Below are 27,967 nucleotides of genomic sequence, written 5' to 3' on the forward strand. Positions count from 1 at the left end.
GCTATCTTAATTTTCAAGTCTTTGAAAGAACATGTGGCATCATTTAGGCATGGTAATAAAAAACAGAATCTCAAAAAATTTTCAATGTTCCTCTGGAAAAAAGGAAATGACTTAATAGGGCAAATTCTTTTAAAAAATGAGTATAGTCATTCACAAAAATCAGAAATGCCATGAAAGAACTCAATATCTGTTTTTATAATGAATGTAGATTAAAGCCAGAGTTATAATCATTATTCTCAAATTAAACATTTCAAGTGTAATAGAATCTGCTAAACTGCAAAGAACCAAGACACCCCAACACAAGGTGAGCTGTGCTGGTGAAAATGTTTGAAACACAAACATAAACACATGCATTCCCTGCCTTCAAAAGCCAACTCACTTCATCAAGCGCCTAGGTGAAGAGCTAAAAGTAGTAACTAATAGAGGCTAGTTGTTGGACAGCTATAAATCTGGTGAATGGTTACTTATCTACCTATGTACTTGTGGTTGGGTTAAACCGCTACATATATTCAAGGCTATCTAGTGACCAATTAGTCTCTGGAAAAAAAACACTGGTCTGAAGAAGAGACATTACCCTCCTTTCCTAACATATTTGAAGTCTAGAATGTGACATGTGACTTAATATCACTTGAAAAAAATCCCATCTTAGAAAAGGAAGTGAGCTGGTTCTCAACCACGCCAGGGTACAGAGATGGTAAATGCTATAGTTGGGAGCACTAGGTAGACATTCCAAATGTGTGACTGCCTCTAGGGGGTGTTTGGAAATGTATCTTTGTCTAAGCCCATTTCTGTTAGCTGTCCTCCCATCATTTACACACAGTGTAACCAGAGTACAAAGAGAATGCTCAGCCATAGAGAGCTGCAAAGTGAGGCTTATTTTTGGCCCAGTCTGAACCTGGAGATAAATGAAATCCCCTACAAGTGTTTGCTCAGGAATATTTTTGTCTGGTCCTTTCTCTAGGAAGATCTAGTTTAGGCACACTGGGCGAGGACTTTGGGATAAGATAGGCAGCTGGGGAAATAAACAAGGGGGAAGGAGGGATAAATGTAAATATTAAAAGGGGTTATACAAATATTAAGAGGTTACATGCGCTGAAAATGAGAGAAAAGCAAGCTAACTTTTACTTGTCAGATTATGCTTTGCTGCTACTGACATTTTACCTATTAATTTTGGTGGAATTTCTAGACTTAAGGCACAAGCAATTACTCTAATGTAGGATAATGAATTGAGAATTTTTGAATTTTTTCATACTATTCCCCAACAAAAGTTAGCCCTTACTTGACTTTTTTCCTCTCTTCTTCCATCCCTTTAGACTTAAACATGAATTTTTAAAACCCAGTGATCATACTTCATCTTTTTTCACATAGCAGTTAACAATGTTTGACAAATAGAAGAAGCTTAAGTGATGAATTGCATTCTAAATATATATTCATGGAATTAGAAAACCTGGTAATAAGAGAAAGGAACCCTTATCTCTTATCTCTCAGTTCCATCATGCACTAGACTAGGGACAGCAAGTATGTAGTACCCATGAAGACTCTATTCAATTGTTTCCATTGAACATCACTAATCTATCACAATAGTTTCTCACTGGAATGTCAAGAGCATCCATCTCAATGCAGAGATCCAGATAGTCTCATTTAATTAATTGCATACATCATGTGAAATAAAAAAATATACCCATGATGAAATATTTTATTTTTTCATCAAGAGATAAGAAAATCAAGGGGAAAAGAGTAAGTATTTTAGAGACAGACACAAAATTAGTGGCTGAAATGAAGTTTGAATCCAATTCTGTATAGACCCATAGCCTTTGCTCCTCCCACCATACATGTTATGCTTTCAGGCAAAAAAAGAAATCTATTAGAATATTTCATGATGGTTCCAACAGAGACCAGACTCTGATTTCAGAAATAATTGGTTTATCTTTTTTTGCAACTTATTATTTCTATAAGCTGGACATGGTTACTTAGGCTGTGTGAGTCTCCTCATATGTAAAATAGGAAAATCACAATCCCTGCTTAATTATGCTTTTATCAGGAGTAAATGAGATCATAATATCCATAAAGTGCTTAGTCCTGTACCTGACAGCTCATAAATGCCCATTAGAAGTTAGCATAAACAATAAAAACATATTATTGTCACCTGCTGCTCTTGGTAGGTGAAACCAGCAATATAATGCAAATACAAAAATGGAAATTATGATTCCATGCCAGAATAATAAAATGCCAATCACTCACCTCAAAGAATAGAGCCAGTTAAGCATCATGGACGTTTTTCTCTGCATTGATTCCAAACCTCATCTCCTCTCACAGACAAGTGCTCAGGGCCCATTGCCATAGCACGTCAAAGCCCCACGCTCCTGAAAGAACCTATGGAAAAGTACAGCTGGACGGTGTAATGCATAATAGATAACGCACAGCTTGTCTGCAAAGCTGGGAGTTTCTTGTATCAGGAATCACTACGAGCTGATAAGGGGTGAAGATGAAAGTGAATTCCGTTTCTTTTGCCTTAGGCAGTTGGATGATTCCGCAGAGCTGTGTAAATTCAAGAGGGGCTGTTGACAATGCCTTGGTGAGCACTGGTGGCAGCACTTAAGAGAAATTCAGAGGCAGTGGCCCTGATCGGTTAGAGTGGGGAGAGAAGCACCAGGAACCCCGAAGAGTTGTGCAGTCGTCGTTCAGTATGAAAGCAAGAGATCAGGCAACCACCGGGCAGGACTCCGCACGGCCATGCTGAGATCTGCTCTTCTGAAGCCGTCTATTAAATGACAAGGGCAACACTGAAAAATGCTAAAAATCTCACCTGACGTGGGGCATCAGTGTTGAATAGAGCCGCATGGGTATAAGCTACTCCCATCTAAAGAAGCTCCGGGGATATACTGCAAGTCATGCGGAATTCTCTGCGTCCTGCTGCTTTTTAGAAGGGGGGGATTAAGCTCTATCTTTCTCACCTTTGTGCAGTGATTCTCTTTTAAACTTTGAGGAAATTGCTACTACTGTCAGTGTCTAGCAACAAAGGACAAGTCTGGACAAAGTGCAAAAGAAAGGAAAACTGGAGAGCTGCACAAAAAGTCACTTCTTGCTTCCTAAAAAGTAACGTATGTATCGGGTTGGAAAATCAGAACAGGGGCCATCAGACCCATTTCCAAGGCCAGAAAACTAAAGTGCAGAGTTGTAATGTGACTTGCACAGTCGGTTAGTGGCAGACTGACACTGAATGTTCAGTCCCACTCCTGGCTTTAGAAGGTCGCACCAGTGCCACATAGCAACATGCGTCATCTCCTCTGACTCAGTGTGGTAGGCCAAATAACGATGGTCCCCAAGATCCTCACCCCCTGATGTAACTAACACACTCTCTCCATTCACCCTGAGAACTTCCAGTTATTTAATGTAGGCAATGCTCTGAAGGGTTTTTTCAGATGTAATTAGGGTCCCAAATCAGTGGACTTTTTTAGATAGGGAGAATATTCCCGGTGGGTCTGACCTAATCAGATGGGCCTTTAAAAGATGTTAGACTGTCTCTGGTGAGAGAATTCTGAAGCATGAGGGTAATTTGACATGAGAAGGTATTGCAGACTGAACTGTGTTTTCCCAAAATTAAGATGTTGAAACCTAACCCCTAATGTGACTGTATTTGGAAGCAGGGCCTGTAAGAAGGTAATAAAGACTATAAGTGTAGGGCTTAATTTGTTGTATCTAGTGTCTTTGTAAGACAATGAGACACCAGAGACCACTCACTACTCACACACACACAAGGGAAAAAACACGTGAGGCCAGAGCAGGAAGGTGGCCATCTGCAAGCCAGGAAGTGGGACCTCACCAGAAACCAACCCTGCCAGCACCTTGATCTTGGACTTCTAGTCTCCAGAACTGTAAGAAATTAATTTCTGTTGTTTAAGCCACCCAGTTTGTGATGTTTTGTTGTGGCAGCCCCAGCAGGCCATTTACGGAAAGATTCTCTATTGCATGTTTTGAAGACTGAGACGGTCATGTGAGAAGAAATATAGAAAGTGACTCCAGCAGCTGCCAGGCACCAAAGAAATAGGAACCTCAATCCTATACCTGCAAGGACATGAGTTCTGACTCAACTGTGTGAGCTGGGAAGAGAACCTCAGAATCCAGACCAGGGCAAAACTGGTTGACATCTAGATTTCAGCCTTGTGAGAATTTCAGCAGGAAATCCAACCATGCCACACCCAATGTCTGCCCTACAGAACTGAGTTAATAAAAGAGTTTCGTTTTAAGTTGCTAAAATTATGGTAATTTTTGCAAACTGAAAGAAAAGTAATACTCTCAGCAATACTAATTCTATTTTATAAAAACAGCTTCATCAAGGGATAACTGATATACAAAAAACTGCACGTATTTAATGTGTACAATTTGATAAGTTTGAACCTATGCATATACCTTTGAAAACATCACCACACTCAAGGTAATAGACATTTCATGTTTTATGTATATATAACCCTCCAGAAGGGCAATTCAGGGATATTTTTCAGCGTGTTGCCCAATATTTTTCTGGAGAGAAGTGACTTCTTGTATTTCTCAAAGTCATATGATATATAGGCTGCAGGTACAGATGCCACCTAGAGCATGAAGGGGATATAGACAGCCTCAGGACACATTTCCTAACCAGGGCTTAGCTTCAGGGTCATAGATTACTCACATCATAGAGACTGGCCAGATCAATGTCAACACGTATTATTTTGCAGCTCGTAGGATATTTTAAAATACATTTTTCATAGCCCATAGGCTTGATAAATTAACTCATATGGGACATTTTGTTTACATTAATAAATTAGATATATAACCTCAAGCAGTGACAAGAGGGGTGGTGGTGTTAGTAGGAGTGCAGAACTCTAATGAATTCAGTGCCCTGCAGTACCCGAGTCCCAACTGATACAGAAAAGGTTCAATGATGATTTAATTTAAAAGTTCCCTGTGCTTTATCTTTCATGTTTAATTATAGTTAGTTCATTAATTACCTTCTTGAGAAGTGAGACTGGAAAGAGAATTAAATGGTACTTTAAAAAGCTAATTTTGCAAACAATTAAATGAAGCCAAATATAATTGATAATTGCTGTAACAACTGGTCCGGAGGTGTTCCTCTTTAGACAAATTGTTGTTTAGACTTTGATAATATGAGAGAATAAAAACTCCATAACTTTAAGGAAGCATGAAAAAAGTCAAAATAAAGACAATGAAGCTTTTCAAAAAATTAGACTCAAGCTCAAAGTGGCAACTTTAGCAAGACAAAGTTTAACATTCTTTCTGGAAACAAACTGTGGGGCCCATTCCCTGTAAGATCTTCCTCATATCAGGGAGGAGGGCCAGGTGTCACTTGTAGAGGAACCAGGCCACAAGGGGAATTACTTCAGCTTGAATCTGGGAGTGTGTGTGGATATGCCAGTCTCTTTCATCTTTTGAAGCACTGAAATGATATGAGGCCAGAGGGCAGAAAAGACTCTTCCACCACAGTCTGCTTTAACCATGGTACAGATTAGAGGAAGAGAGAAATGCCCTGCGTTATATACACAGGTGCCAGAAAGGAAGTGAGTCATTTTGATATATAAAAGAGCTCAGAGACATTCTGGATACTCCCCAGACAACTCAGAACCCAGAATATCCTGCTGTGAAGAAAGCACTGTCCACAGTGAAAAAAATGAACTGTACTCTCTCCCATAATAAGTAAGGAATCCATCAACATTTTGGCCACTAAAAGAAGCCAGTAGGGCAGATAACCATGATGAAACAAACCAGAGATGAGAGCACAGGAGAAACAAAGCCTGTGGTGGAGGGCACCCCAGGGGTGGGGTGGGTAGAAATTCCAGCTTAATATGAGAGTCATTCACTGTCAAATTGCTTGGCAAAAAAGTTTTATTAGTTTACAAAAACCACTAAACAGTATAAGAAGTAAACAATTACACTCTCCTCACCTGCGCTGGGTACTACAATGTTTTAAAAATGTATTATTATTATGATAATCCTATTTTGCTTTATTTCTATATTCAAGAGCTAGAGAGACTTCACACATTTATTGGTAACTTATACAGGGTGGGGCAAATGTAGGTTTATAGTTGTGAGTATGGGAAACACAGAGTTTATTCTTGTATTATTATTTATTAATTATTGCATGATTTTCCATATGAGCAACTATAAACCTACTTTTGCCCCATCCTGTAGTCATTTCTCTGTACACTGGTAAATGAATTAACAGTAGTTAATGCTGTAATAAAAACTGATATTAAATAAGACATCTCACTATGTTCCCTGGAGGCAGGTATCATGTGGATCTGTGGTTAGGTCAACAAGGCTCCCATGAAGCCCGCTCTTCTTTCTAACATTTGTAACTGGGGTGATGGACATTTTGATAATCGGGTGCTTCCAGTGGGAATCACCTGCTTCACATACCAGTCACCAAACGAAGTTTACCTTGCTTAGTGTTTTATGTCAACAAATTTGCTTATGTCAAGATGCCAGATTAGACCCAGGGAGAAAGAACAGGACGGGATTCAGTGTTTGGTGAATTTATGATACTTTAAATCTAATTGTTTCCTGGTAACAAAGGCAGGCACAGGCATTATAATTGCTTTGTGTTGTTTTTCTGTAATTGCTTCCAATACATTTTGAACAAAGGTCTCCTTGACTGTGAGTTTCTCTAGAGTCAGGTAAATTTGTATTTCCAATGTTTAAGACAGTGCCTGGCACGGGGCGGTTATTAATGAGTATAGTAAAATAGTTTATGATTATATGAATGGGTTTAAAAGAATTAATATAATAAAGCAATAACAATATATAAGTGCCACTCAAGACTATAAATTTTATGAATGTCAATAAAAAAAATCTATCCTGACATATCATTTTTCATGCAGTAGAAATTCTAAAGCTGCCATTCTATTGGCATCGTGCTTCCTCTCATTATTCATGAGGTTGCATCTTTCTCACTTTATGGGTGGGAGCTCTTGGCATTTCTCTACGGAAGCATTCGCAGGGATTATACATTCTCACAGTTTGGTGTGTTCTTTGATAGAGAAATGTCCTGCATTGACCTGATAGTTGTAAAGCACTAGAGATTTACTGTCTTTGTCTTCTTTAGAGTATAAGAAATAGCTCATCTTTGCTAAATACTAAATAAAAGTTATTTTTCTACGTAAATATTATCAGTCATAGCATTTATCTTCTTGATAAATGTAGAAATATCTTTAAGAACTTCATCAAAGCAGGTAATTCAAGGCCAATAAACACCTTAAAGAACTCATTAAGCTTTATGAACTGAAAATACATCCTATAGAAAATGTATTATAATTTCTTCATTTAAAAAAACATTCTTTTCTGATTTTATTTTTGATTACAAAGGAAAAATGTCATTTTCTCTAATTAAAGACTATTGATCCATTTTCAAAAGAAATTAAAAAAACGTATGTAACTCATCCCCACCCAGAGATAAAAGCTAGTAATAATTTATATGTTCTACTCCTATTTTCCTATATAGGAATGTATAACTATAAGAAAGATAATATTTTGTGAATACTATTTGCAAGTCTGTTAAAAAACAAAGTTGTAATTTTATTACCAAGTTCCTGTGTCAATAAAAACTGGTTTAAAAGGCATTGTGGGAACTTAACTACAATTTATTTAACCATCTGCCTAAAGGAAATCTAGATTGTTTACAGTGCTTGGTTATAAGGACTAACACTGCAGTGAATATTTATGACTCTGTGTCTGGTCTACTCTGAATTTGAATGCTTGCACCCCTGACATCTAGTTACATGCTTTGGGGTACATTCTGTTTATTATCCTAAAAAGGAGGTAGAATCAGAGGGAGTGGGGAGGGGGGAGACTGGAAAAGAGAAGGTGAAGGGATTACCAAAGAACATATAAGCATAACCCATAGACCCAGACAGCAGTGTGGTGATGCCCAGAGGGAGGGGTGGAGGTGGGCAAAGGGGGAGGGGAATGGGGACATCTGTAATAGTGTCAACAATACAAATAAAGAAAAAAAGGGAGTGGGGGAAGGAGGTAGAATCATTTTAAAAATTTTAACTGCTTAATACCTAATATCAAATTGTTTTCCCAGAAACCTATATGTATTTACATTGCCATCTATAGTATATGTGTGTGCTCATAAAGTTTAATATTTCATTTGAATAATGATGTTTCTCCTTGGAAATTCAGCTACTGACTACATTTCCAAGAAAAGACCATATAATATGCTTTGCTATAATGTTTTAAGTGAAAGCACAAATTTATTGCATATGTTTTTCCTCCCTGAAGACAAAGGAAGGCATTTTTTTAAAAGATAAATCAAAGATTTGGAAGCAGCCCAAGTGCCCAGCAGGAGATGAGTGGATAAAAAAGCTGTGGTCCATTTACACCATGGAATACTATTCTGCTATAAAAAGGAAGAAAATTTTACCCTTTGCAACAGCATGGATGGACCTGGAGAGCATTATGCTAAGTGAGATAAGCCAGAAAAATACAAGTATCATGTGATTTCACTCAGATATGGAATTTAATGAATGAACTGAACCACTTAGGAAAATAGAGGCAGACTTATAGACAGAGAGCAGGCAGACAGCTCTGGTGGGGGGGTGGGGGGGTGGGGGGGAATTGAGCCAAAAAGATAGAACTCATACACATGGACAACAGTGTGCTGATGGTGGTCTGGGGGAGGTGGAAGAAGGCATAGAGGGGATAAATGGTGATGGGGGAAAAAACATAAATTAGAACCATACAATTATACATAAAATAAATCATGAAATCATCCCTCATGATTCGTAAGTACTATCTTACTTCCCAGAGGAAATAAATTTATGTCAGTTTTGTGTATATGTGCACACATATGTATATGTGTATATATACATATATACTCTATACACACAGACACACACACACATACGAACACACAGACACGCAAATATATACACAGGTTAGATGTGTTTGTAGAAGTAACTTTTTGTTTTTCCAAAATTGAGATCATATCCAATGCATTGTTTGTACTTTCTGTTACTTAACATTGAACACTTCATGGACAATTTCTTTTTGTTTTTTATAGCCCTTTTGAATATGGAAATTTTTCACTTATTCCAATATGTCCAGTTCACATCTAACTCAGCAATTCCAACTTATCAAAAAATAAGTATTTTGAATTTCCTATAGGCTCCTTCCATTTCTATTCTTGGTGGCATCATCAGAAAAAGCCAAGAATTGAATATAGTACAAACTTGCCTTTTTGTGAAGCTACTTCTACATTGAATTTTTTTTAAAAAAGTTGTGTATTATCAACAAAATCAAACTACAGTTAGCTTCACATTTGGTTTATTTTAAAAGGAAAGGAAAGGAATCTTGCACTTTTGTTAACTGTCTTAGGATGATGACTTGGTTGTGTGAAGAGGGGAACGTCATTTAGTCCATCACCTAAACTGGGGCCAGCATCCTCAGGTCAGATTGAGTCTTGATTTTAATCAATGAGGATATTGCAAAAACAGGGTATGGGTACTTGCTACATGTGGAGAAACTTTGAAAACATGATGCTGAGTGAAAGAAGCCAGGCGCGGGACCCTCGGATCTCCCTCCTCCCCGTTACTGTGGTGTCATTTCTCCTTACCACACTTAAAGAATCATAAGCTAAACATGATTACTCCTGAAGTGCAGAGCATACTGAACATTCTTCAGGTGTGAAATATTCTCCAGAACCTGCGACAGCTGTCACGTGTGCCTGAGTCACACCATGACTTGCCTCCTCTCACTAGCCCTTCATCTCAATTCCTGCTCTACCCCATCGCCTCTGTCCCCACCCACGCACATGCTCAACTCGCTGTATGTCACACCTGCACTCTTTTGCCCACAGAGTGTTGCTGGGCATGCCCTTCAGCTGTAAATATATGTTTTTACCAATTCTTGTAATTGACATACCAGCCAGATCTGTGTGACCCGCACTTCTACTGAAACCAGCTGGTCCCAGAACACAGAGTCCTTTACCTCTCATCAGTGATGTCTATCACCCACCAAGGTCAGCACCTGGGCAACTGGACATGGTCACTGCTTTTCTTTCTCCTGACTCTTTTCTTCACCATTTCCCTTACTTCAACCCTTGGGATCTGCTAAAGGGTCAGCCAAATGATTGGGTTCATAATCTAGAGCCAAGAAATACTCTCTTTACTCTTAACATATCCATGCATTGAGTAATGGTGTCCTAGGAAAATTAGAAATAGAAGAGTGTGAGACCAAACAAAGTGGTTCCAGATAAAACTATTCCCTGAGGAATCACACACAAAAATAATATTGAAGTGTTTTTATGACTAATTGTGTTTTTTATTTATAAATTACTCAAAGAGGAAAAGAGCAAATAGACAATAAAAGTAGAGGGGGTGGTAGGACTTCAGTTTTAAAATATAGTCTTTATTAAAAACAATGCAAATAATTTGCTGAAAATACAAAAGTTTAGGAATTAAAAATCAAGTATTTTATGTCTCTCTGCATAATTATTCCTGTTTATCATTTTGTCTGTCCTTTTAATTTTCCTTTTATAGATCACACATTGTTTAGATAGGCATTATTAGCCCTTTCAAATGCCTTGTAAATATATTTTTCTTGATTCCTTTATTTTGTGTATGTGTGTTGTAGTGTGTTTGTGTGTTTTGTTTTGTTTTTCTTTATGATTCAAAGGCTTTGCATTGTGCTTTGAAAAGCATTTCCTTCTCCCAATATTATGATCTTTTTTTTTTTTTTTTGGTGTTTTGTATGTGGCAGTAGAGCAAAGGGTGAGAGAAAACCTTTCCTTTTTTATAACAAGGCTTTTAACAGGCACTGAAATCAACCGGCCCCTGGGAAAAGAATGACATTGCATTTAATGGAGCTGAACATGTTTAGAATCATCAAGTACAGGATCAATTAACCAGAAAATTGATAGCCCCATCAATTTATACAGAAGCCTCTCAATGAACCTGCCTACAATTTATGAGCACTTGGCAAGAAGGACATTTACAGAAATAATCCACGCATTATTCTGGTAAGTCACATTGAGACTTGGAAACGTTGTAAACTCTGTTGTAAAGTATATGCCTGTGTGCGCACACACACACACACACACACACATACATTAGCAGACTTAAAAATGGGTTCTTACTGTTCTCAGAAAAAACTCAAACTCAAGATATTAGTTTTATACATTTTATTTCCATTTGTATGTACAATTTGTTGACTTTATCCATTATATATCAAACTTTCTGATGTCACCTTCTCAATATATTTTATAAAATAATGATTTTAAAAATTCTCACCCAAAGGTATGTTTTTGTTGATTTTAGAGAGAGAGAAAGGAAGAGGGCGGGGGGGGGGGGGAGACATCGATGTGAGAAGCATCAATCTGTTGCCTCCCGTATCCACCCCGACTGGGATTGAACCTGCAGCCTGGGCATGTGCGCTGACTGGGAATGAAACCCGTGCACTTTTGGTGTTCAGGAAGAGGCTCCAACCAGCTGAGCTGCACTGCCAGGGCCTCAATGTCTTTATAATTGATTAGTAATCCTAGACTTCAAGCCCCTTTCCTAAGTTAACAATTTTTAGCACGCAGCTCTGTAAGTTCAGAAAAATGCAACCATTTACAACTTCTTGTTCCAGCTAAACTTCACAGAATGCTTGGCCAATCATGCCTCTTTTTGAATAAGCTGATTTGATCTGATGTCAGCTAGGCTGAGTACCTTATTACTTAAATTATGATAGGCATAACATCTGCTTTTATTAATGAAATTGTTAAGTAAATTACAGTCAGGTTCAGAACTCTACTATAGAAACTCTCAAGAGTAGACATCAGACATTAAGCTACCCACTTTCTGATGGTTACTTAAAAACTGTGACTCCATCTAGCCACACTGAAATGCAGCCAACACTTCTCAGTCAAGTTTTAGGGATAGCATGAGACATAAGTTTGCTGAAATATAGAAATGCTCTATATACTACATTCCCGAGCTTTATCAGCTTAATAACCTCACCTGTCTAAGTGGAGAAAATTAACTTAGCAATTGTCTTTCCATTTGTAGTCAAAGTTATGAAATGTTACTGTATCAGGAGAATTTTCTGCAAATGGAATTAAGACTTTCAGCTAATCCATCTTCTTAGTGACTATGTAAATATTTTATTCTTATAAATAATTTTTAATACTTTGTGTGGCTATACAAATCATACATGCTGACTTTAGAAAGCAGGATGACACAGGAAAGCACAAATAAATTTAAATAATTCATAATTTATCATTTCAACACCTGGAGATAGCCTGCATAAACATGTTTTGAATATTCATCTAAACCTGTAATTATATTTATAGCTACATATATCTTTCATTATTTCAAATATAATTCTATATCTACCAATTGACATTGGAAACAAATAAATCTACCCAAAAGAGCAAAAACAAAATGAAAGCATGACATTAAAAAAAGAAACACAATCACAACCTTAACGGGTATGTACATTACAAATATCAACAGCAGCCTTAAAGAAATCTTTTCTTTCTTTGTCACCCACGATGTTTATGATAAATGACTTACTCAGCTACATACTGGTTCTTGGAAAATATGTTATAATTTCAGCTCCAGTGGCTTCTCTCTAAAGAGCATCTGTATCCCCTAGTAACCTAGTGACTCCGGGAATTCAATTTGTTCTTTCCTTGGAATTAAATGTATTTCTCTTTGAGCTCCTGATTTCAGTTCTTTTGTATATATACTCAGAAGCTGGATTGCTAGATAATATACTAGTTCAATTTTTAATTTTTTTAGGAAACCCCATACTGTTTTTTTCATAGCAGCTTTAACACTTTACATTTGCAACAATAGTACACAAGAGTTCCAATTTCTCCAGTCCTTGGCAAGCCTTTTTTTAATAATAACCACCCTAACAGATGTGGGGTGATATCTCACTGTGCATTTCTTTGCATTTCCCCTATGATTAGTGATGTTGAGCATCTTTTTATTTTCCTGTGGGCCAATTGCATGTTTTTTTTAAAGAAATATCTATTCAAGTCCTTTGCTCATTTTTAAAATCAGGTGTTTTGTTTTGTTTTGCTTTTGCTACTGAGTTGTAGGAATTTCCTATATATTTTGCATATTAACACCTTGTCAGATATAAGGTTTGCAAATATTTTCTCCCATTCTGTATTTGCCTTTTAATTTTATTGATTGTTTCCTCTGCTTGTCTAATGTTAGCTGTGTTGTCTGTATGTTGGTGTCATATCCAATAAATCATTGCCAAGGCCATTATCTGCACTCCCATATTCATTACAGTATTATTCACAGTAGTGAAGTTATAGAAACAACCTAAAAAGGTGGTATATGCATAACAGAATTTACATAAAATTATGTATCATTCAGCCTTAAAAAAAGAAGAAAACCACATCAGATACGAGAACATGGACAAGCCTGGAGGACTTTATGCTAACTGAGCTAAGCCAGACACAGAAGGACAAACACTGCCTGATTCCACCTAATATATTAGGTATTTAAAATTGTCAAACTCACAGAAGCAGTGAGTAGAATGATGGTTCCAGGGGCTGTGGGGGAGGAAAAATAGGGTAAAATGGCAAGTTGTTTTTCAATAGGTATGAAGTGTAAGTTATGCAAGATTAATAAGTTCTAGAGATCTGCTATACAATAGAGTGCCTATAGTTTTCACCCCTCTCTCTCTTCCTCTCCCCCTCTCTCTCCTTCCCTCTCTTTCTCACTCTCCATTCTTAGAAATGAGAACCTGTACAGGTCAGCAAATCTCAGTACAAAAATCTTTCGGTATCTGATATGAGTAAAATTGAGCCATAAGCAAGAGGAAGCTTTTTGAGCAATGATAATTTGCCCACCGCGGCCGATGCATTTGACCTGCAAGTGATAAATAAGCCAATTGTAACAACCATGAGGAGGATAGTGCCTGGAAAACAGGCTCTACTTTTGATGACAAGGGCTTTGAGAAATGAGTAGTGTGACTGGGGCTGGTAGGATGGGGCACAAAGGGTGTGCAGCACACAATAAGGTGATTAAATCCTGCTGGGAGGCACTGATGTATAATCCATCTCCATGACTCCGGAGGAATAAACATTTATGCTGTAATTAAATACTTATATCAAAGGGATTATTACATAGCTCTCACCATGAGCCAAATTCATTCTAAGAATGTTATACTTTGGGACTAGAGATGTAAGATGAGGGAATAGATTATTGGTTTTTACTTTTGTAAGAATCTGATGTTATTGATTATTTAAAACTTCTACCCAATCCAGTATGTTAGGATTGACTGGACTAAGTGTTTCTTACCACCTCACTACACCCACCCTGGGCCTAATTACTCCTTATAACTTAGGGACTGTATGAAACTCATGTTTTCTTATGTTTTATGGGCATGCATAAATTTAACGGACAACCAAGTGGAAATGTTGGATAGAAAGAATAGAAAGATAGATATATAGAGATAGATGATAGATGATAGATGATAGATAGATGATAGATATAGACAGATAGATGATGACAGATGATAGATGATGATAGGTAGATAGATGATAGAAATATGATAGATAGATGATAGATATAGATAGATGATAGATTAGATAGATATAGATAGGTGATGATAGATGAGAGATAGATAGATGATAGATTGATAGATTGACTTGGGGTTTGGGAGAAAAAGGTGAGTTAGAGACAGACATAAATTAGGATGTTTTCAACATGTAGCTATACACAGGTATTTAAGGCATAGAACTGGATAAGATCAGCCCTGTGGTATCTGAAGAAAGAGAAGTGCAAAGGCTGACTAAGGCCATTGGGACCCTACAACTAAGAGATCAGGAATTAGTGGAGGAGCCAGGGGAGGGGAAAAACAAGTAGTCAGTAACCAGAGGAAAACTGAGAGAGCATTGTGTAATAGAAACCTTTAGGATGAGTGACCAACCTTTTCAAACATTTCTGATATGTTAAGATTAAAACCCCAAACACACATTGGGTTTTAAATCATGCTGTTCAATAGTAATGTGGGTGAAAACATTTCAGGGGATGTTGGGGGCTGATAGAAATAGTATGAAGGACTGAAAGGATAGGATTTAGGGATAAAATGTAGAAAATATAGAATTTTTTCTACAAAGTTTAGAAAATAAATGGGTTGGCAAATATCTGAAGTGAGGTCAAGATAGATTTAAAAAAATATATTCAGAAAAAATTTAACAGCATATCTGAATGCAATGGAATAAAATCACATAGGGGGAAAAAGGAATACTTACTGGAGGAGTGTTTTCGAGTGGCAAAGAGGGCATGCATCTACTATGTAAGCACTGAAACTGGCTTTAGATATAAAGGGCAATGATACATCTCTGGTAATAGGAAAGCAGAGTGGTCAGATGCTGATAGCCCTCTACGCAGTTGATTTCTTCTGATCCCATGCATTCTCTTAGTGAAGTAGAAGCATAGATCAGTCATCAACTGGGAGTGAAGATGCAGGAGGAGACCTTGTGGGCTTGGGGACAGAGTACACATGGGGTTGAATAAGCCAAGCAAGTGAGAGGGGGCGTGCATGAGTATGTGACAGCACCGAATCCGCTGTATGGGTGATCAGTCAGTGTGGCGGCACTTTTTTCTCGGGCTGTATGCAGCCACACGGATATAAAGGTGGACTAGACGGATGGTTGTATTTAATCGGGTTTATAGTTTTTCAAGAGCAGATATGATGAAGAATCTAGGAAAAAGAGTTGAGGTATACACAGGGTTGTTATTATAGTTTTTATCATAAAATTTTCTCTGGGTACAAAGGGAAGTGAAGCATGGTAATTGGTCAGGAAATGAAAAGGTGTTAGGACCAATGCACTGGAAGTCTTGGAGATGGCCTGAGAATTTGGGGGGGCTGGGGTACTCAAAGATGAGAGCTAGAAAGATAAGAGGTGGTGTTCAGAGTAGGGTTATATACGGAATAAGGGCCAGAGGTAGGTAGGGTGGGACGCAGAATCATCGTAGAGAAAGTTGTTGGAGACAGTGATGGTGTGAGGAGCCACAGTTGTGGAGAACTAAAGAAGCCTCGGGCTGGGAGAAAACAAAGAAGGGCTGTGTGTGATAAAATACATTGATCTGAAATTCAAAGCCAAGGGTGTAAGAGAAGAAGGGAGAATGTTCTGAACTTGTCAGTGAGCTTACAATACCTGCTCGAGGCCCCTTGGAGTGAGGAACAAGGAAGGAAAAGCTAACCCTGAAAAGTCTGAAAAGCAACGTTTTGAAAGGAGAATTAGGCCTCTAAGGGAACGTTCATAGTAAGACGGAGAAGGTAACGTGCTTACATTAAAAACACAAAATATTTTTCTGGCAATAAAGGAAAAGTTCCAGAGAGCACACTGCAGGTGTTTGAGGAGTTAGGGAGAAGGGCAGGAAGAGAAAGGAATAGGAAACCCATGGCTCCCTATGGGGACTAGACCACAGCGAGGGAAACACCGGGGCCTCCACTGGCTGCTGTAAGTGCAAAAGCCACAAGAGATTTACTCTGGTAAAGTCAATGTGGACACAGAACATTAGACGAGAATGAGTCAAACTTTCTCTTCGGCCTAGAAAATGGAGCAGAAATCTAACATGATGCACTTTAAATAGTTTCTTATACGAGAAAAATTGTTCTGAATGCATATTATTCTTCCTTGCACTCATTTACCTCTCCATACTAAATATTTCAAATCATATCCTCACCAATTTTTCAACACATTCATTTTCATATCATTCTCCATTGTTAGAAAAATTTTATGAAATGTTTCAATATGTGGGATTCTTTCACTATAAGAGAATTCTATCCAATCCATTTAAAATTTTACATAATGTACCACTCATCAAATCCAGAATAAACTGATATCACAGGTAAAAAAATTAAAAAAAATAAAATTTTACATAAAATATTACAGATAAAGTTTCAATTTCAAAATATTTAATATAAAAAAAATAGACAACCTAGTAGATGAATAGGCAAAGGAAATCCATGAGGGATCAAAGGCCAAATTCTCAATAAACCAATGAAAAGACTTTGGATTTCAATACATTCAACTGAGATTTTTTGAATTCCTCAGACTGAAACAAAAAGAAGAAAATGTCTCAAAGTTTTTAAATAAAATGTAAATTTTAGAGCTATTGTGGAAAGCAAACTGCAATAATTAATATAATTGAATATATTTATATCCCTTAACCCAGCAATCCTACTCTTAGAATTCTAACCCATAGAAATAAAATCAGTAGTCCAGCAAAATACGCTTACACTGAGGCACCTCTGGGATGGCAAAGTAAGAATGTACAAAATTCTCATCCATAAAAGTAATGAGAATACTGTCAAAAATGATCAAAATCAACTTTTTAAAAACTTTAAATTGACAAAAGGCGTGTAATACAAAAGCAATATTCTAACACCCACAGCGCTCCATTAAATCCATCAGAAAAATACTTGAGTCTTGATAAGAACAGAGAGCTTTATAGCATTTTCATCTGTACTATTCCCATCCCTGCTCCCCAGTTCCACAGTAACCTTGAAAACCAACCTCACAACCATTATAATTATATACGAGCTAACCAGCAGCCACTAGTAGGTGCAAAGCAGGTCTAGGGTTCCCTAAAAAGCCTCACCCCCAGAAAATAGTCACATTTGAGCTTTCTGGATGATTCCTGAAGAAGTCCCATTCATAGGACTTGTTCTTATTGGACCTGACTCAGAACCTGCTTAGTGTAAACAGTCGAATCCCCACGGCATTTGTCAGGAACAATCAGTGGCATCTGGTCACATCACAACCACCTGAGGTGGTAAAAACAATTGAGTCAAACAAATGTCTCATCAAAGAATTTAGAAAGAAACACAGTGAATGAAAATCCACAAGGGACTTTGAAGGGCTCTGACATCTTCCAGGGGATACAGAAGTCCACATGCATGTGGAGGGCTGTGAGCATCCCCAGGAAAGACAGGCAAAGGCCTAAGCTCTCACCACTGGCCGACCTCCAGGGCGGGTGCAAGCAACGAGTGAAGGCTCAGACAGACAGTGGGCACACAGGAAATGGAATGTTGACTTTTAAGATTAGTTCAATAAATTCACTAAATGAATGTTAACAACAATAAACAGTACAAAAAGAAACCCTAAGAAGAAGGAAAATCAGATATCTAGGGTTGCAACACAATATTATTCAAAATGCCCAGTTTCAAAAAATAAATATAAAAAACACAAAGGAATAGAAAAGCATGCCCCATATATAGGGAAAAAGTAGCCAATAGAAACCATTTCTTAGGAAGCCAGAAATTACCAGAAAAACAAAACAAAATAAGCTATTGTCAATGTGTTCTAAGAACTAAAGGAAACCATGTTTACAGAATTAAACAGGACTCCTGGTTTCTAGCTCTCTGTGTCAGGAGCTTGAAAGTAGCCACTTGCTTCTTGGATGTGGAAGAGGGGGTAGGACGCAATAGAAACTGCTCTTCCCAAGATCAGACAGACAAGCAAATATATGGAGTTGTAGCTTACCAAAGCAAAGCACTGGGGTCTTAGTCTGGAAAATTATAAAACATCATTGAAAGAAACTAAGAAAGAAAAATGAATGGAAAGACCTCCAACGTTCATGAACTGAAGAATTTTATAATGTTAAAATGGCAACATTCCCAAGTTAATCTAACGTTTCAACCCAGCTGCTATTGAAATCCTAGCTGGCTCTTTTTCAGAAATTGATAAGCTGATTTTAAAATTCATATAAAAATGCAAGGGACTCAGAAGAACCAAAACATTCCTGAAAAAGAACAAAAGAGGAAGACTCATATTTCTCTCTTTCAAAACTTACAGCAAATCTACAGAAATCTAGACAGTGCAACACTCACATGAAGGTAGACGTATCAATGGACTATAACAGAAAGTCCAGAATTAAATCCTCATATTTATGGTCAGTTTATTTTAGACATCATGCCAGAACAATTCAATAAGAAACACAGCCTGTTCAATGAGTGGTGCTGGGACAGCTGGATATCCACCTGCAGAAGATTGAATTTGGACCCCTAGATCACACTGCATACAAAAACTAACCCAAAATTAATCGAGGAGGATAGTAAGTGGGAAGTAGGAGTATGGAAGAAATGCAAGGACGCTACCCAGAGGGAAGTCTATTTTCACTGAGACCTGAAGCTTCAGAGTAGGGAGGGAGGAAGGGCAAATGGAACAGTGTTTAAAGACCTAAAAGTAAGGTCTGAAAATATTGAACTCTTTCCAGAAAAGAAAGGTGTTCATATTTGTGATATTGGATTAGGCAATTGTTACTTAGCTATATCACTGAAAGCCCAAGCAACCAAAGAAAATATAGGTATGCAGGATTCATTTCATTTTTAAAATGTATTTAAAGGATACCACCGAAAAGGTGAAACAACAACCCACAGAATGGGAGAAAATATTTGCAAATCACATTATCTGATAAAAAATTTTATATCCGGAATACATAAAGAACACTTACAACTTATCAATAAAAAGTCAATTTTTAAAAGGACAGAAGATTCAAATAGGCATTTAATCTAAAAAAAGATATGTAAATGACCAATAAGTACATTAAAAATGCTAAATATCAATAGTGATTAGGAAAATTCCAATCAAAACCACAGAGAGATTACTTCACAGCCCCCTCAGAATGGCGAAAATTAAAAAGACAGGAAACAATAAGTGGAGGTGAGGAGGTGGAGGAGCCCTTCTTACCTGCTGGTGGGATTGCAAGAGTGCAGTCACTTTGGAAAACAGCTTGGCCAAGCCTTCAAAATGTAAACATAGAGTTTCTACATGATCCAGCAATTCCACTCCCTGGTACACACCCAAGAGTATTAAAAGCAAATCTCCATGCAAAAAATTGTAGAACGGCATTCACAGTGGCATTATACAGTTTAGCCGAAAGTAGAAACAAGTCAAATGTCCATCAACTGAAGAGCAGATAGAAACACACGGTATATTCTTACAACAGAAGCTTATTCAGCAATAAAAAAGGATGAAGCCACCCATGCTACCATGAACGAACTTCAAAAACACGATGTTGAGGGAACCAAGCCAGCCACAATAGGCGGCGTTATATGATTCCAATTACACGCAAATCCATAGAAACAAAAATGTTATGAGGGAAAGGGGGTTGGGAGTGACAGCATTATTTTTTGGGGTGAAGACTGGGTTCTGAATTTAGATAACGGCAATGTTTGCCCATACCTACGAATATACTAAAATCCACTGAATTGTACACTGCAAAGGATGAATTTTTAAGATGAATAAATTATATCTCAATAAAGCTATTATTTAAAAACGTGTACACACCTACAGACACCCAGTCCTCAAGAATACACATTCACTGCAGTCCCTAATAATGCACACATGGACAAACACCAGAATGTTTATTGTAAAATAGTTTGCAATGACAAAAGCAAAACAAAAGAAAATGAAAACCTTGGGGAAAGGGGGCTATTTAAAGATCAGGAAAATTATGGAGTAAATTGTGACATTCATTTCATGAAAATTGAGCACCCATTAAATAACATGTTAAAATACCACTTAAGGTAACTGTCATCAGGGTAAAGGGAGTGAAGCCAGATGTAGAGAAATGTAGGTGACAGAATAAAATGTCTTCTGACATTTTTATGACAGAAGAATGACAATTACCAAACGTGGGTGTATGTATAGGTATTTGTACATGATTGCATGGCCTTAAAGAAAGGTTGTGAAATATTAGTCACCTGGGAAATGGGAAGAGAGAAAGAGATGGCCCTAAAAAGTTGGCCTCTGTATAATGTAATGCACAATATGACTCCATGCACGTATGTAATACTGTGTATATGTTCATACTCATAAAGGTATATGTTGGAGGACAGCCAGGAAAATGTCAATGCCACTGTTTCAGGATACTGAGATTTCGGGATATTTTTATTTTGCATTGTTGATTTCTATGACTCTGATTTGTTATATATAGTCCGAATTTAAAAGGATCTAACAATTTTTCTCAATGAAATTAAACAAAAAATATTCATTTGAATATATCTGCAATCAAATGATTTTTGTAGGAAGAGCCTACTTTCTCTTTGCCTTTGACTATGGGAAAAAAGTTAACAAGAGTAGAAAGAATAGAAAGACGGTGTGTATTTTCAATACTTTGTGTTACACAGGCCACAGTATCCATCCTTTATCCTGTCACACTGGGCATATAATTTAGCATCTTACAATCTCTGTGATCCGATAACTCTGTCTCAATGATAACTCAATATAAATATAAGACAGTCCAGATGTTATGATACAGAATATTCAGACTATGTATTATTATACCAGATGCTTTGAAAAGACATATTAAAATGAGTTCCTTTTCCATGAGTAACTTCATGTTAAAAGTCAAAATCTCCAGTTTACATTCTCACCAGCAGGGAATGAGGGCTGCTTTTTCTCCAGGACCTTTCTAACATCTGTTATTACTTACCTTGTTGATAATAGCCCAGGGGGGTAGGGGAGTAGTAAAGGGTAAAGGAGATCAAATATATGTGACCAAAGATTTGACTTTGGGTGGCAGGCAAAAAACGCAATATACCGATGGTGTATCATAGAAATTTACACTTGAAACCTACATAATCTTATTAACCTTTGTCACCCCAATACATTTAATTTAATTTAAAAATAAAAAAGTCAAAATCTCTAATGTGTTAATTTAGTGTTTGCTTTGTTTTTTGAATCCAATAAGTTAGGGTCTTGACTTAAAGTTTTAGCATGGTTAAGTTACTCTATCACATACAAACTAATGAGCCATATCAAAATGATTTTTACATAAAGAAAAAAAAACTAGCTTATTTTTTCTATAGAAATAAGTTTCTTGTCAATTTGTTTTTGATGGTTTTTAAAAGGATAACCTTTTAACACTGAGGTCAAAAGCACCATAATGGACAAAGTGTTCTGTGTTTGCTCTTTACAGGGTAAGGTTTCTGGAGAATCAGTTTGATTTTATTAAGAAATTCAGTGGGTTACAGGTAGAATTAGATAGAAATAGAGGTTAACACAGGTTAAAGCAGTCAGTATATGACATCAGTTCCTTAAGGACCTAGAGGTTATAATGCTGTAAAGGGATTCTAAAGGAGACAGCGTTTATTGTCATAGACATGCTAAAATTCTAACTCTGATGACATGATCGTGATTTTTTAAAACTCAGCCTTAACTTTCAGTCAATTCTATGACAGTCAGTCTGATGATATATTGTCAAAGTTCCCAGAGCTGTTACCGCGGCCTTTAAGAGATTCCGCTAAACAATGCCTCACCCACCCCTCCAGGGCCCCTCTCTGTGCTCCCCTGTGCTCTGCATGTACCTCTCTACACGTGCCTGGTATTCCTATACTGTGAATGTTTAGAAAATAGGGCCATCTGTATTTATACCTCACTGGCAGATCTTAAAGGGCAGAGAATTCTTTTTTTAGGCCCTTTTACTCATTAAAGTGCTTGTGTCACATAAAAAAATCAATAAATATTAGCCAAGTTTATGAATTAACTAACTAGATATATTAATGAATGAATCTATACATAAAATAAAGAATGAGTGAATGAACAAATATTTGTCAAACTCTAATAAGGACACAGTTTCCAATACCTTATATGGGAAACAGAGAATGGTCAGAGTCAAGGAAAGAAAGTATATCACCATCTCTGTGCTAATTTCTAAGGAGATACGGGAGCCGAGGTAGGAAGCTCTGGTAACAGTAAGATAGGCATCTTTACTCTGAAAATAGGAAGGAACACTTGAAAACTAACTGCCGATGCTTTATCAATAACCCTACACACAAGCATCTCTCCCCACAGCACACACACAGCCATCATCTTCATTTTCTTCCAAGTAGGAGCAGCATAGAAGAGGGGGCATCATGTCCTCAACATTATGGGGTACAGGGCTCGGGGAAAAGAGTAATTCCACTAGGTACAAAAATATTCTCTATATTTTATACCTTTGAATAAAATAAAAAGCATACGTAGTAATTCTTAGTTATAAAGTATTGGGTTGACAACCACCTGCTTAGACACCATTTATTGCTTGTATTTAACAAACTGAAACTATGTTGACATCAATTCATGCAGAGAAAACGAGGAACGATTAATAGGAGGCCTGGAAACGCACTGCCTGTCCTGCGGAGGCTTTTATATTTTGGTAACACTTCTTTTGCATTTTAATTATAGCCTTACGGCTTTCAAAACCCAGGGTAGAGAGAGTAAAAGGAGGTATTTTTGACACTGTGAATTGTAATTAAGATTCAAATAATGCTATAGTGATAAGTAAGACAAACTTGTGTCAAAGCAATGGTCGCTGCTTTGGTTTGAGGTTGCGGGGACAGAGACAATTTGGTAGAATGGAGGAGATAAAAATATCAAGTCACCAGCACTGATGCGAATGTCAGAGCTGCCACTGCGACCCCCCCTTGCCTTAGATAGCAATTCTTTTTCATTCTGTTTCTGTGAATTAGTAACTTAGGTTTAAACTGAAGCTATCAGATGTGGGAAATTAGGATTTTTAGCATTAACATATTTCTAAGAACAGTAAGTGCCTGTTGAAAGTTCTAAGAGTAATTTTCAAGCTCAGAAGAGAACAGTGACTTCAGTGGGAGAACACAAGGCCCCCGCCCTCCCCTCCACAAGCAGGAGGCCTGGCCCTGGGATGGCCGGGCCGCAGGGGCTTCACCACTCAGCTGCTCGGCACCAGGAGCTTCGGAGGCAGTGGGGACAGGACCCTGCCAGCTCTGCAAGTCCAGCTCCCCTTTACGTCAGAGGTGCCCACCGTCTCTCTGGTATCTGAGGTGCCCTCTTATCTGGCCCATTAAGGAAATTGTGGTGCAGGCCTGGGGCTGGGCTGGATTTGCTCCCTGAGGAACCTGACTGCCTCCTGCACAGCTCTTTTCTTCCTAACCCAGAAACAGATAAAGTGCATTCCTATCTCAGGTTGTTGGTTTGTAGTTCTGCTCCTAAGGTCTTCCACCAAGTCGATTCCTTTATAAATGCAGCCGTTGTAGAAGCTGCCCTGAGTTGTTTTGTTATTGACCATAACCCTGCATCTTTATCTTGTGTTTTATTTGTTTGCTTGTTTGTTTCTGCATAAAGCTTTATTTCCATTTGGCTCACTGCTTGGGAGAAGGCTCAGGAGTGGTTAAAGAGCTGCGTCGTGGCCTCAGGGGGAGGCTCAGACAGAAGTCCTGATGCCAGGGGGGTGCACATAGGCCTACAAAAGCCGCAGGGCTCTCGAGGCTCCCAGTCCCGCCTGAGGCTGAGCCTTTATTTTTTTTAATTTTTTATTTATTTATTTATTTATTTATTTATTTATTTATTTATTTATTTATTATTTATTTATTTTAATTTTTATTTTTGTTTAAAATATTACAGGAGGCTGAGCCTTTAAAACACACTGCCCAGCCCCTCCTGGGGCCCGCCAGCCCACAGAGGGTAGTCAGGTGGGCTTCCATCTCCTCCAAGAGCTTTGCCTCTTCATCTAGAAAGTGGTTCTGCAGAAGCCACCAGCCCTGCTTCCTTACCTGAACCATGGTTTATAAGTAATATAAAACAAAGTGTTACAACGACATCAACCTGCAGAAGTTCTGCTGTGTACACATCATGGAAGTTTTCTTTCATGAGAATATAAGCCTGAGAAACCAGTACCCCACATCCCTAAGCATGGTTCTAGAACCATATAGAAACCTGGCTCTGCTACTTTCCAGCATGTGGCTTTGGGCAACTAATGCTTCCTAAGCTTCTAGATCCTCATCTACAGGACGGGTCATGATGACAACTTTATCAGACACTCCTTGCACACTGCAGGCTCCTCAGCCCCACCTCTTATTCGAACCAGGGCTCTAGTGACAAGTTTTGTACAGATTGTCCCGTTTCACGCAGGTGCGACTCAACAATGCCTGGACTCACGCTAGCCCGTGGCTGCTGGCTCCTGCCCTGGGGCTTCGCTGGTGGGCAGCTCCGCACACTCAAAGCAACCATCGGGCGTTCCTGCGTTCTCACCTCATAGGTGCGGGGAGTTAGGGTCCCTCGGAGCAACTCTGATCAGTGGTGACGGGATTCAATTAATAAATAGCCCCTGCTCTCTTTGCCTGTGCAGAACGTTGTGAAGTGTTTTTCATAAGCGATTCTTAACGGCCTAGTGCAATCGCACCCCTGCTCAGCTACCACGTGTGCATTGCTTCCACAGGGCAACAGGCACTGTTTCCACTGGGCTGAATGTGACCTGTTACAGGTTCAAAGACCTCTCTCGGTGGCTTCAGTGTCAGGTTAAGTAATGACTATAAAAGACACATGAAAACTCTAAACAGGGACTTAGGAGGACTGGATCATAATTCTCAGCGAGGAATGATATGTCCATTTCCTATTGAAAAGTAAATGATAACTAAATTACTTCAGTCGTCTGTTCCAATGCTTCCTCATTGTGGATTTTGTCCCCAGATTATTACCCTTTTCCTCCTTTCCATTGATTTCTTATAAATCAGTTACAAAGCATTATTACAAGTAAGACATATTGTTTATAAAATTCCCCTTTGAAAATATGTATATGTGTGTATACATACACATATACATACACATTTGCATAAACTTATTGAATGTATATTTTAGAATTAAAATATAATTAGAAATTTGATTATTCAAATTAAAATAACAACACATTTACTTCTAATATAATTGGAGGTAAAAAGGAAAATCATGTCACAGTGACTTGGATAAGCATCCGTTTCACAATTAGCTGTTTGGATTTAACCTTCTTGAGAGTCAGTGAGGTCAGATCTATTCAGGGCCATGGTTTGGACCTGTCTTTCTTTTATTAGTTTACTTACAACCTTGGAATTTGGTCCCAAGACCGCTTTATGGTGAGGGAGACAACTGAAGCATGTGTGTGACACAGGGCAAGCACTACTTGGTTCCCTTAGGAGCCAATGTCCACATATTTAGACTTCAGTAACCTTCTTTTGCAAATGTCATCTTGCCTGTGATGATGTGACCATGCGCTTTATTTTTCATTTACCCTTGACTGTGTTTGAATGATTTCAAAAATGCGATCTTATCTTGTCATACATATATAGGTGGTAGCAGTGGTGTGTTTGTGATAATCAGGGTCAATTAAAAATGAAAAAGCATTTTGCAACAATAAAATTTCATTCTGGTCAATCTTTTGCCTTTGCAAAGCTATGCATCATTTGCCTGTTTCTTTATGATATCTGCTAGATCTCTGAGATGCCAATAAAATTACTAAAATATATATTTCCTGCTCTTTTATCTTTTTCAGTCTTATCTTTCCCCCATGATAAGTATTTAAAATTGCAATTTATCTTATAATTAGTAACCAATATCCAAAAAAGGCATGATTAATTTGCAAAACAATTTCCCTATAACTGAAAACTTGACTTCTTTACTTAGTTACTAAAAATACTTCCTTATTTACAAATACTAAATATGTAGACACATATATCTGTGCATTTATCTGTCTACTGATTCTACTAAAATAGGGTATTTATTAATTATAGGCTTAGTACTACAAATCAAACATGGACAAAATAGAAAAAAGTATTGCTTACATACCAAATTTTAATTGCTACTACTAGGCCTCTTCAACCATCTTAACAGTACCGTTTCAGTAAGATAAACAGAGGCAAATGGCCAAAAAAATCCAGTAGACAAGACTTTAGTTCAAAGAATAGTCAAGAAGAATCAAGTTCCCAGGGTGCTCTATGGTTAGATCCTCTTTTGTAGTTTGAAGGGCTTATGAGGGACTCCGCGGGGAAATCACATTTCATGGGTTTCATGGAAGAGTTGTTTGGAGCACAGACCTTACTACGTCAGGTGGGACTAAGCCCCCATGTCCGCGCCTGAGATGGCTGAAAGGGCTCCTGTTTCTCTCCCTCTATGCCCACATACACAACGCAGCAGGGATGAGTCTTATCACATCCAAAGTAACATATACAAAACCATCTTTTAACTGCATTACTCTCACGCATCATATCCTTCAGTAAATTTCAACAGACTAGGATAAAATCCAAACTTGCTAAAATTGTTCTTCACACAGTGTGTCTGTGCCTAACTTGCAGGACTCTGTTCTCAGCTACCTCAAATTTCATTTGTTTTAAAATATACTCTATCTCACCTCCACAGATATCTGTAGATATCTTATTACCTTGCTAGTTCTATCACCAGGTCCCTGACTCTGAACCTCATCCTGGTAAGACAGAGGTGAATCCTCATGGCAAATGCTCCAGCAAAGTCCTGAATTCCTGCTTTATAACGTCCATGGTTATAGGAAGAGCTTCTTTATTATTAGCTTTTCCTACTGAAATGCACATTCATGGGTGTAGAGTAGAAAAACATCTCTGTGTTCTTCACTGATGTGGCATCATTGGCTAAGCATAGTGCTGGCACATGGGAAGTAGATGATAAATATATGCTTAAAAAAGGGTAAAGGAGAGAGAGCTTGTACTGAGACTTTCTGGCCAAAAAATCCTGCAAAGAAGTACCTTGAAGTCATCAAAGAATCCAAGGAAAGTAGAAAGATTCAGCGTTCAAATTTCTCCAAAAGCTGAAATAACACAGAGGAACACTATATTAAAATTACACCAAGTCAAATTATATAAATAAAATTAGTTGCTTGACATTTAATGTACATTACAGACTAATAGGGGAAACCATTTGGTGGTATGCTAGCTTTGAAAAAGAACTTTCTGATACAACCCAAATGACAAAGACTTGACTTGTTGTGAACTGAATATTCTTAGTGCAGTTGTAAGGTAAAGAAATGGGAAAGGATGGTTCATTTCTTTTATTTAGCTGACCTTTATAAAGGAAATAGTTCACCACATTTCAAATGCTTTGATTAACCTTGACTCTTAGCTACATTTGTGGGGGGAAAATGTTTTGAGTTTTTTTGGCCTTAATATAAGTTGTTCACAACTTTCTTTAAATACTATAGATTTGGAAAACATT

The sequence above is a fragment of the Miniopterus schreibersii genome (genome assembly GCF_964146895.1).
Source record: "Miniopterus schreibersii genome assembly, chromosome: 11".
Lineage (NCBI taxonomy): Eukaryota > Metazoa > Chordata > Mammalia > Chiroptera > Miniopteridae > Miniopterus > Miniopterus schreibersii.